A 12,125-nucleotide genomic window follows, 5' to 3' on the forward strand; every position below is an offset into this window, starting at 1 on the left:
ATAGGGGCCAGAGAGATAGTACAGTGGTCGGGTACTTGCACGCCGCTGACCTGGGTTTGATCCCTGGCATCCCCTAGTCCTTCCAGGCACCACCAGGGGTAATTCCTGAGTGAGAACCATTGCTGGGTGTGACTCAAAAACAAACGCCAAACCAAAAAAAGAGGCAAGCTGGTGGTGGGAGGAAAACTGGGGACACTGGTGGAGGGAAGTGGACACTGGTGGAGGGAAGTGGACACTGGTGGAGGGAAGTGGACACTGGTGGAGGGATTGGTGTTGGAACATTCTATGTCTGAAACTCATCACTTGATCACTGTGTAATTCACTGTGATTCCATGATGATAAAATAATACTATAAAATGAAGATCGGCCAACATTCGCTCACACAACTCCAGCGGCTCCTCACGCAGAACTCTGCCACCTGTCAGTTCTCATCCCACTGGAATTATTCAAAGGCCACAGGTAGCTTCTTCCAGGCCCTTTCTCTTCCTCCTCCTCATGGATCACCACCATCATTTCCCATTGGCTCTTCCAGCTACATTTTTCGAATCCCTCTCTGCCCTCCTCCACATTTTCCCTTCTTTCATCTTTGTTTTGTTTCGGAACAACACCAGGCATGCTTGGGGTCACGCCTGTCTCTGTGCTTAGAATGACTTCTGGCAGGGCCTGTGGGACCCCAGGGGCTTCAGAGATTGGACTTGGGCTGGGTGCATGCAAGGCAAACACCTTAACCCCTATTCTATTTCTCAGACCTTCACAGTTTCCTAGCAGTCTCTGCCTTTCCTCGAAACAGGATCCTTTTGGATTCTACCTCTGATCCTGATTCCAGTGTTCTCCCTGGGGAAGTTATCTTCAAATTATGCGATCCCTGCTCATCTCCCTTTCAAGAGACTGCTCTTTCTCTATTAAGTATGCCATTCCCCATTAATCCATTCTAAACCCCCTAAAACGTGTCTTTTCCTGTTTTCCTCTCCTAAATTTGCTATTTCTTAGGTGGATAAACTTATAAAGAGACAATGTTGTTGTCTTTGTTCTGAAGCATTTCTTGGACATGCTTCAGAACAAAGTCCAAGATTTCAAACCTTCTTGTTGATGGCTTTGTTTTATGGGCCTACCTGGCAATGCCGAAGGGCCATTCCTGAGGTGCTCAGGGGACCATGCGGCTCAGGGCTTCTGCTGGCAGCCTGCATTCCAGTCCTTGATGCTATTTCCCCTGCCTGTCAACCCTTGTGGATGGCACCCAAATTTCACTTTGCAGTAATTGCACAGCAAATGAGGCCTTGGCCTTGCATGCAGCTGACCCAGGTTTGCTCCCCTGAGCCCTCCAAGGAGTGATTCCTAAGTGCAGAGCCAGAAATGAGCCCTGAGCACTGCCAGGAGGGGCCCCCAAATAAATTTATCTTTTCACTCTTATTTGCAATCGTGTCCCTATTTTTTATTGCCGTTGTTTTGGCCCATTCTGTTCTTTATTTGGGTGTGGGGTTAAAGGTGTGGAGGAGTGGGGCTTGGGTTTGGACCATCCCTGACTGTGCTCAGGGCTTACTCCTGTTAGAGGACGTGTTGACAGGGACTGGAACCAAGCTTGGCAGCACGCTCGCAAGGCAAGTGCCCTAGATCCTGTATTCTATCTCCAGCTGGGTTTCGGTACTCTTCCGCCAGTCTCCCTTCCTATGGAATACAGCCCTCTAACTAAGGCACGAAGAGACTGCCAAGTTCCTAAAATGTGGCCTTCCTTCCTGTCACTCAACCGGGCCCTCCTCCTGCAGGGTTCCAGGCAGCATCTTCTATTTATCCATCAACAGTGCAGTTACTTTGTGTAACTGTTTCATTTCCCTTGTTAGATTGTAAGCAAGATTACAAAGTGGTGTATTCACCCTAGCCTCCCTCTCCACCCCGGGGCTGCTTCTTCACTAAGGGCTTTCACAGTACAGGGATGCGCAAGCGAATTTTCTGAATCCAAAGACTTTGAGGAACCGGAAGACTAAGTGAACACGCGTGGGCCAGGGCGCAGACAAAAGCTACCAGCAACAGTCCACGACTTCTCCCCAATTTCCCTGCTCCTAGAGTCCCCGCTCAGGAAAGTCCTTCCTTCCCAATTGCTGATGTACACATCAAGCCAGGCTCTGATGGCCTAGCCAGCAGGACGCAGGCACACACCGCTCATCGGAGAGTCGGGTCTAAATCGCAAAGAGCTGAAATCTCGGGCGTACTTCTGAGTCTGAGTTAGATGTTGGGCATGGGGAAGGCTAATGCAAAGACGCTGGGGGGCGGCGGGGAGGGGGACACAGAGAACAGACGACAAAGCGATGTAGGTGGCCAGCTGCGGAGGTTCAGGTCTCGTCCGGTGCAGTAAAATTCGAAAAGGAGGACGACGGTCCCCTCTCCTGCACGGAAGAAGGGGGGTGGGGGGGTTTCCTCTACGGCCAAGAAAATGCCCACCTGGCCTCGTACCATTCCACGCCCTCCCCGGAATCCACGACCACCCGGGAACCCTCCGGGTCTCAGCCAAGCGCGGCAAATGGCTTCCAGGGAGGCGCGACGCGTTCCCGGGGCGCTGGCGCCCCTGCCCGGGAGCGCAGCCCACGAACCCCCGCCCGGGCCGGGGGGTTCCGCGCGCGCCCCCGCCCCGCTGGCCGGACCGGGGTCAGTCCGGAGGTCGGAGGGGCCCCGGGCGCGGGGCGCGGGGCGCGGGGGACGCGGGGGACGCGGGGGACGCGACGCCCGCGCCGGGTCGGGGCGCGCCCGAGTCCGCGTGTGGTGCGGTGCCCGTCGCGTTGCCCGCTGCCCGTGGCCCGCTGCCGGCTGCCCGGCCGCGCGCTCCCTCTTCCGCCCCCTCCCGGCTCTCGCGGCGCGACGCGACTCCGCCCCGCTCGCGCGGCCGCCCGGCCGGCTGTGACGTAGCGGGCCACGCCCCCAGCCTATAAATACCGGCCGCGCCGGCGCCGCCTTCCCACACTCTCCGGTCCTTCGCTCGCCGCGGTGTTCCGTTTCCTCCTCCGCCTCCTCCGCCTCCGCCTCCTCCTCCTCCTCCTCCTCCTCCTCCTCGCCTTCTCGCTCTCCTCTCCTCCGGCCACTCCGCCGCTTCTCTCCTCTCCGTCGCTATCATTCTCCGTTTCTCTCCCCTCGCGCCCCGGCCCCGCGCGGCGACGCGGCCGAGCTCCCCTCCGCGCCCCGCACTCTGCCCGCGCCGCGCGCTCCCCCCGTTTCTCCCGCCCGGGCCGCCGCCGCCGCCGCTGCTCCAGCTGGTGTCGGCGCCGCGCCTTCCGCCCCGCGCCGTCCCCGCAGCCTATGGCCCAGGCCGCCTTGGGTATTTCTGCTCAAGGGAACCACATCCCTCTTTAAAAATTCCGCCGAAAAAGAGAAGACGCTTTACCCGACTCTTTGGGCCGTTATCTCACGTGAGTCCGCGCGGGGCGCCCAGGGCCGGCGGGGAGAGCCCGGGCTGCCCGGCCCCGCAGCGCCCCGCGGCCCGGCGGCCGCGAACATGGCGGCGGCGGAGCGTGTGGCGGCGCCGGGGCCGGGCCGGGCCGGCGGGCGGCGGGCGGGCGGGCGCGGCCGGGCCGGAGGCGAAGGGGGCGTGGGGGCGCGCGCGCTCGGGGGCCGCTCGGCCGCCGGGGTCGCGGGGGCCTCGGGGCGGCGGGCGGCCCCCTCCCCGCTCCCGTGGTGCATTGCTGTTTCCGGGGAGGGGGCCGGGCCGCAGCCCGGAGGGGGCCCGGGGGCTCCCGGCTGGCCCCCGGGGGCGGCGGCGGCGCGCGCGCGGGGTATGAATGGAGCGGGGCGGGCCCCGCGCCGGCCCCGGTGACAGCTGCCCGGGGAGGGACGGAGGGAGGCCGGGAGGGACGGAGGGAGGGGGCGGCGCGGCGGGGCGGGGCCCTCCCGGCCGCCGCAGCCCCGGGCCGCGGCGAGGAAAGTTGACGCCGCTCCGGGGCCCGGCGGCGGGGAAGCCCCGGTGTCGGGTAACGCGCGCGCGAGGCCTTCGGCCCTCGGCGGAGCGGCGGGGCCGCGGCTCCGCCCCCCGCGCGCCCCGGATTGGCTCCCCCGCCGCCCGGTCTCCCCCGCCCCGGCCGAGCATTAGTCACCGCGGCTCGGCGTGGTTCCCGGCCGTGACCCGCCGCGGAGCAGCGGCGCGGCCCGGGCGGCTCGAGCCGGCTCGGGGATCAAGTGGACGTGTTTGGGGGCGCCCCGGGGTGTCTCCTGGGCGGGAATCGGCTCCCGAGGGCCGGCGTGGCCTGGAACGGGTGGGGTGGGGGCTGTTGGTGGGTGCCTGCCTTCCCATCCGCGTTCAGCTTGGACCTCTGAATTCCCCGAGACACCGAAAGAATTGTTACCCCACCCGCCCAGATGCCCTTAGCAGCTCGCCGCCCCCAGTGTGCTCCTGCTATTGGAGTCTTTCGACAGCTGGTTTGAAAGATGCACGTAGGGGCTGCTGTGGGAAGGGGGAGAGCATTTTTGCCCTGCACGTGGCCGACCCGGGCTAGATACCCGGCATCCAATTTATTGTCCCCCTGAGCCTGCCAGGAGAGGGGCCCCGGGCGCAGAGCCAGGAGTCACTCACCCCCAGCATCCCAGATGTGGCCCAAAATCTTTTTTTTTTAAATTTTTTTTGAATTAAAAAAATAAAAGATCTATATATATATATATATATATATATATATATATATTTGCTCTTGGTTGAGGGGGCACACTTAGTGGTGCTCTGGGCTTGTTCCTGGCCCATGTTCCAGGAGATGCATTGTAGAGTCAACTGGAGTAGGCCACTAGTTACTTAACGATTCTTGAGTAAAAATTTTAGCACCAGTCGTTAAACGTACCATGTGATGAATTTTGACAAAAGCACAGCAGCAGCGTAATTGAGCTCTATCAAAATGTAGACCATGCCATCACCCAGATGATCATTTTGCTCTTGTTTATCACCTGCACCATGGCAGGAAACATGGTTCTGATTTTCGCTTGAACCACAGATCGGTTTTTGTAATTCTGGAACTTTCGTATAAATGGGATCATTCCATAGGCATTCTTTTATGTAAAAATCACCTTTGACAAGTATATTTTTTAATACTCATCCAAGGTGTATTTGTCAGCATTATTGCTGCTGAGTACTGGCCCATTACAGAAATACCTTGTCTGGTGCTTTTTATGTATTTTGAATATAGATGAATAAAAAGTTCATAAGATAGTGCCATTTACTGTCTGCTCTGCTCAATTTACCTTATAATGTCTTGTTTTATAATATTTATTACCATCGTATATTTGTTAAACTAAGAGAATGGCTTTGGCACTTTGCTAATGACTGGACTTTTTGATTTCACCTTTTTTTTTTTTAATGTTCTCTTTGTTCCAGGAACTAAGATATATCACACTGCGTTTTACCAGTAGTTTCTGGGAAAGTGAATTTTTCTTTACACTTAACTCTTAAAGTATTGGCGGTCAGGTACTGACCGAATAGAGTGGGCTTGTCAGGTGCCAACAGGGGTGCTCTGAGGGCAGTTTGGTGTCGAGTGTGAACTCAGCCCTGCCAAGTATCTGATCTGACCTCTGAGCAACAAGTCTCAATCTTGGGTTTTGGTTTGGGGGGGTAAGGATTTTTTTGTTTGGGGGCCACACCTGGTGATGCTTAGGCCTGACACTGCACCCAGCGGTCATTCCTGGCAGGCCCAGGGAACATATGAGATCAAACCCATGTTCGCCACATGGAAGGTAGGCCGCCTGCTGTACTATTACTTCTGCCCCTCTCAGGATTTGGGGCCACACCTGGCAATGCTCAGGGGTTACTCCTGGCTCTGCACTAAGGAATTACTCCTGACAGTGCTCGGGGGACCATATGGGATGTAGGGGAATGAACCCCGGGTCAAGGCAGGCACACTACCCAGTGTACTATCCTTGGTCCTCCACACCCCCCCCCCCCCAGTATTTTTTGAAAATCAAAAAAGTACACATGCATGTAGCCCACCCAGGTTGGATCCCCAGCACCCTGACTGCCATTGGGTGTAGCCCCCCCCCCCCACACACACACACACACATCCCATTAGTAAAGGTTATATAAATAGTTAAACTAATAATGCTGGGATATTACATTTGTGGGTAATAGATGGGAGGTGTTGTGTGTGAATCTTAGTCTGTTCCCTGTGTTAGACTCGTGGCTTAGTCTAGTATAGTTCTACATATTAAAGCAAGAAGAAACCTCATCTCAAATTATTATGGAACTTTATTGTAATCAGTTATTCACTTCCAACCGATATGTGCCACCACAATTCTAAATGTGAATGTTTTCTTTTTCTGTACCCTTTTCTCTGCATTGTTATTTGAACCTCTTTGTGCTTCTATTCCATTTTTACTCAATTTCATGATTTTTGACTGAGTAAAACCAACATATGTAAATATATTTTATTCTCTGCTGGAGCGATGGCACAGCGGGTAGGGCGTTTGTTTGCCTTGCACGCGGCTAGCCCGGCCCAGCCAGGTTCGATTCCTCTGCCCCTCTCGGAGAGCCCAGCAAACTAGCAAGAGTATCTCGCCCGCATGGCAAAGCCTGGCAAACTACCCGTGCTGTATTCAATATGCCAAGCACAGTAACAAGTCTCACAATGGAGACGTTACTGGACCGTTCGAGCAAATCAATGAACAACGGGAGGACAGTGCTACAGTGCTACCCGTTTTGTTACTGCTGTACCTCTTGAATTTTAGGGCCTTTGTTCCCATTAGGTGTTTTTCTTTTTTGGTTGAGAAAAGAAAGAAAATGGGGCTGGAGAGATAATAGAGCAGATAGAGCACATCCCTTGCTGGTCCAGCTTTGATCCCTGGCGCCCCATATGCTCCCCTTTGCACCACCAGGAGTAATTCCTGGATGCGGGGCCAGGAGGGACCTCTGAGCACCACTGGTTGTGACCCACAAAAAGCGAGAGAAAAAGAAAATGTCCTGCTGAAGGACATTTGCAGGCTGCCTACACCTTACATTCTTGAAAGTCTGAAATTGAGCAGTTCCAACTCTTTGTTGTTTGTTTTGGCCCCACACCAGGCGGATGCTCCAAACAGTGTAGGTGCCAGGGATGGAACCCAGTGGGCCTCATGCAAGTCGGGCTCCTCTGCCTGCAGAGCTACAGCAGACAGCTGTAGATATGTGGGGAGGGGCTTGAGTGAGAGGCGTCATCCTGGGTAACTGTTCCTCCTTAGAGTCACTGAGAACAAACTGTGTCCCCAGCAAGAGCTGACTAATTGATCCTGGTGTGTGGCAAGTCAGAGCTTTTGTTTTTTACTACAATGTGTGTGTTCTACAGTAAGGTTATGCTGCAGGCACCTTAGTGGGGGTGGGTGTCATAGAGAATGGACAGGCTTTCCTAGGTAAAAATAACATTGTTTCATCATTTTTGTTGCCATTTCACTACCTTGAAGTTTCCAACCTTAGTTTTTTAATGAGATTATGTGCTACTGTCTCCTTCAGGGCGACCTTTCCGACCAAGTATACAACTACCCGGAGGGCCTAGGAGAAGTGCTGTATAGAGAGCAGTTCGACTTCAACGCTGAGCCACCTTGGGAACCTAGCTGATGATAGGGGGGTTCCATCTCCTAACTTGTCCATGTAAGTATTTCCATGCCTACCAGCAAGCAACTGGTCAAATTAAAGGAGCGGGTTTGGTGGTGATGGCAGCGGCGGCGGCATTGGCTTTTGTTGTTTGTTTGGGCCAGCAGGGCCATTCCCCAGGGTTCCCCTCCTGGCACCTTACCTCGAGGGTCGTTCCTGATGGGGAAGAGGACGGAGGTCCAGGCTCACCCTCGGCCCAGAATTACTTGCATGCAGACTCTGCGCTGTCTCTCTGACTCTGCTGTTTTTAAGATCACTTTATTGGGCCATTTAATTTGATGGACTCACATTGGAACTTAATTAGAAAAAGACTTTCTTGAAACCAAAGATTCTGCACTTTATATCCCGTCTTGGAATGCGAGAGATGAAGTCTCTCTTGGTTTTGGGGTTTGTTCTGTTTTCAGTTAGAGGCCAGATGTGACCTGTAGAGCTCGTGTATGTGTGTGTGCTTCTTCAACCCCTAAAGCTTATATTTTTCAGAAGATGACTTTTTAGTACTTAGCGTGTGGGAAAATTGGTTTCCAACCTTTTTACACACCTGTCAGCCAGTACATGAGAAACCACATTTAGAATGGAGGTTCTCAAACTTTGCTTATGATTCACCTGGAAAGCTATTAAAATTCCTAATGTCTTTCATATTTCTGTTGTGGTTGAAGGCCAGACCATGCCGCGATGGTTGTGTCAGCAGTGACAGTGGGATTCAGACTTCGTTTTTAGTCTGTTCTAGTAATCCCAGTCCTCAGTCGGCGTTGAGGACTGCTGGGGGTTTGGTTTGGTTTGGCTTGGCTTGTTCATTAGTCTTGATTTTGAGCCATATGCTGTGGTACTCACGGCTTCTGACTGTTAGGGATCCCTCCTGTTGGAACTTAGGTGACCTTAGGGGCACAGGGGATCAGACCTCGGCCAGACACATACAAGGGAAACCACCTCTCTGCTGTACTATCTCTGGTCCCCAGGATCAGTCTTTTAGAGCTATGTTCCTTCCCCAGTTGGAGGCTGTATAGCCGCTGTGGGGAAGTAGGGGAACAACTGATAAAACTGGAAAACAGGAAACAGAAGTTTGGGAAAAGAACTGAAGTGATAGTATAGCGGGGAGCGTGTCTGCTTTGCATGCGGCTGACCCATGTTCAAACCCCAGCATCCCAGGTGGTCCCCTGTGCACTGCAAGGAGTCATTTCTGAGTGCAGAGCTAGGAGGAACTCCCAAGCATCAGCTGGTATGACCCCCCCACCCCCAAAAAAAAAGTTTGGGAGAAGATTGAGCAGCACTGTTAGAGGATTAACAGCTGATAATGACTCCCAGCGGGCTGCCTTGACAGAATTGACAGAATTTAAAGGATTATTTCGCCATACTTGATTTTCTAATGGATTTATTTCACTGTTTAGTTAAAATTCTGCAAAACAGGAGTATGTGTAAATTTGTGCAATAAAGCTTATGTGGTTAATTTTTTCCATTGCTTTGTAGGCTTTCGCTATTGCTATTTGAATTATTTGTTCTTGAGGCCACACCCGGCAGTGCTGGGAATTGAACCTGTGTGCCAGGCAAACACTCTACCCAAGGTACTATTGCTTTGGCCCTGAGGTGTGGATTTTTTTTTTAACATCCCCACCCAAACCAGTCTCCAGAGCAACCCCTGCCAGTAACTTTCAGTCAGCCAGGCCAGTGGCTCAATGTGAAGATGGGAGGATGCCATAGTATTGGGACTCCTTCTGGATTACCCAGATCACCCCAGCAATTCTTGGGGCACCATATGGTGCTTGGGATCAAACCAGGGTCAGCCACCTGCAAGTTGTGTACCTTAACACTTACACTATCTTCCCGCCCCTCAGGTTGAGGTGTTGTTTAACTTGACCATTATTACTTCTTTACTTGGAAGTAATAATGCTAGACATTCCCGGGGAAGCTGTCAATTTAGCGGTGCTTAAGACTAGAATCAGCTGCACTCTGGGGTTCCATGATGGGTATCAGTGATTGAACCCATTGTGCAAGGTAGGTGCCCTATCTCCTGTGCACTATTGCTGCAGCCCCTAAAGTTGGTTTTTTTTTTTAATACATTCCCTGGGTTTACTGCTTCTGTAAAGTCCCAGAGGGGATTCTATATACATACTACTTGAGTAATTGTTAATGATCAAGTATAGGTTTCTGTAGCTGATCATTAACATTTTATTCTTTGGGGTATGTGTATGTGGGAGAATTTAAGGTATTTTTTGAAGAAATGTGGAGTAATTTTAAGTGTGGAGATGATTTTTGTATTTATTAAAGAATACTTGACCTGAAGTAATTAATAATGACTCAGCTGTTTCACTTCCGTCACCTAGGCTTTATTTCAGAGGAATTTTGAATTTTGTGCTAATCATTCTTTAAAAAAAAAAAGACACACACGCATTGAGACTAAACTCCAACTAGGATTTTAATGGAATACTGTGTAAACTTGATAAATTGTAAAATCTAGGTAAATAGTAGACTGCTATTCTAAGCTATCCGTTCAGCTTAGACAAACCTCAGGAGACTTTCACAAGCGAAGTATTCTCAGGACTAGGAAACATGCTTTTGTCCTTTCACCTCCCTGCCAGAGTCACCCGTGCACACTTCAGCAATTTGTCACAAGCTTACTAAAGAATTAACCGTCCTTTTCTGTAATCCAGCAAGTAATACGAAAAACATAAGGATACCATTAGACGCATTCATGCCACATACTGAGTTGCAAGCAGAAGCTGGCAAAGATCCGTTCATACCCAGCTACCGTGAGGTCTTTAAATACTTGTAACTGATTTGCAAAGGCAGCCAAAAGAATGACCCAAATGCTGTATTCCAGACGTTTGCCTTTGTTTCATTATCTTTGGTTTTGGTTTTGGTTTGGTTTTAGGCCACACCTGGCTCTGGACTCAGGACTAGCCAAGTTTAGGAGACCATATGGGTTGCCCTACCTGCTTCATTATCTCGTGTAAGCACATATTTCACGACTCCCTTTAGGACCAATTTGCTGTAGAGTTCTTTTACCTTATGCTTCTTTACTCAGCTGCACAAGCTTGTGAGTTAATCTTCTGTTTACCTTGGGTCAAGGTTATTTGGGAATGGTTGGGGGCAATCGGGTTATTTTTGTGTGTGGTAAAATGTTTAGAAGTTAGAAAGTATCATATGAAAATGGTTATGCAATGTTCAGTACAGTGGCCACTAACCAGCTGACTCTAACTTTTAAAAATAAAAAGATAGGGGCTGGAGCAATAGCACAGCGGGTAAGGCGTTTGCCTTGCACGTGGCCGACCCGGGTTCAATGTTCAATTCCCGGCATTCCATGTGGTCCCCTGTGCATCGCCAGGTATGACCCAAAAAGCAAAAAAAAAAAAAAAAAAAATTAAAATAAAAAGATAGAATGGAATAGGGTCCTTCCCTTGCATGGCTATCTTGAATACTATCCCCAGCACTACATTTGGTCCCCTGAGCCCCACTAGGAGTAAGCTCTGAGTACAGTTGGGTGTGGCCTCAAAACCAAAAGATTTAAAAATAAAAATTTAATTTTTGTTTCCCTGAAAAAGGGGGTGGTGAGCCAAACAGGTTTGGGGTCCTCTGGCCTAGACTATTATGGTATATCAACCTGCAATCAGCTAGCTAACTCCCTCTCACGCCCTCCCCCCCCCCACACACACACATACACAATTCATTTTTACTGAGTTACCAGGATTAACAATACTGTTAAACTTCTCATGCCTACGTCATTCCAATGCCGCATGCCCATCACCAGAGTGCCCACTTCAGCTAGTCTTTTAAGAGTAGGAACAGACTTTGAAGACCGCTGCTTGAGTAGCGCTGCCCTTGGGTATAATGAGCAAATTAGAAATAATGGATGTTTATAATATAGGACATGGTGGGCTAGAGATACTGCAGAGGTTGCTCTCCTGACACTATGTTCCCTTGGGACCCACCATGAGTGATCCCTGAGCACATGGCCAGGAGTAAACCCTGACCACTACAGTGTGGCCCCCAAACGTGTGTGTGTTTGTAAGTATCCCTTAGGTCTATCTAATTCAGGTAAATTTGGTGTATATACGAGGTGAAATATTGCACAGCAGCGAAAGTCAGTGGAATCTGCTTCCATCCATTTGCATAGATTGAATTGAAACTATAAAATTGAGCAAAGGCCAGAGAGTACAGGATGATATGCAGCCACGTGGCCAACCTGGATTGATTCCTGGCACCACGTATGGTCCACTGAACATGCCAGAGGTCACTTCTGAGCTCAGAGCCAGGAATAGCTCCAGAATTACCAAGTATTCAAGCTCATCCCCCTCTGCACCCCCTCAACAAAAAAAGTTAAAACGAGCAAATGATGATAGAAAAAGAGTGGTTTCCGTTTGTGATTGTAAAGCCAGTGTAGAAGACTGCCATTTGTGCAGGGGAGATGTAATCACTGCCTCTCGAAAGATGTCGGGCAGCCTTTGGCTGGGAAAGGGGCTGGTGCGTCAGGGATTGAATCTGGCCACGCGCAGGCTAGGTGGTGCTTGGCGCTTGAGCTAGTTCCTTAGGCCTATAATCTGACGTCTGGAGCTTT

General features: G+C 51.3%; 1 protein-coding gene across 3 annotated transcripts in view; it reads left to right on the forward strand.

Moving 5' to 3' along the window:
* The first annotated feature begins 3,052 nt into the window (after positions 1–3,052).
* The window catches only part of AZIN1 (antizyme inhibitor 1), a 29,813-nt gene continuing 20,740 nt past the window's right edge, over positions 3,053–12,125 (forward strand). For 2 of the 3 annotated variants that reach the window (XM_056138611.1, XM_056138545.1), the window contains exons 1-2: positions 3,054–3,395; positions 7,436–7,573. The gene's annotated coding sequence lies outside the window, so the exon portion shown is untranslated. Of the gene's footprint in view, positions 3,396–7,435; positions 7,574–12,125 lie in introns of all 3 variants that reach the window. The other variant, XM_056138697.1, reaches the window with a different exon arrangement.

The sequence above is a fragment of the Sorex fumeus genome, unplaced genomic scaffold (genome assembly GCF_029834395.1).
Source record: "Sorex fumeus unplaced genomic scaffold, SorFum_2.1 ptg000002l, whole genome shotgun sequence".
Classification (NCBI taxonomy): domain Eukaryota; kingdom Metazoa; phylum Chordata; class Mammalia; order Eulipotyphla; family Soricidae; genus Sorex; species Sorex fumeus.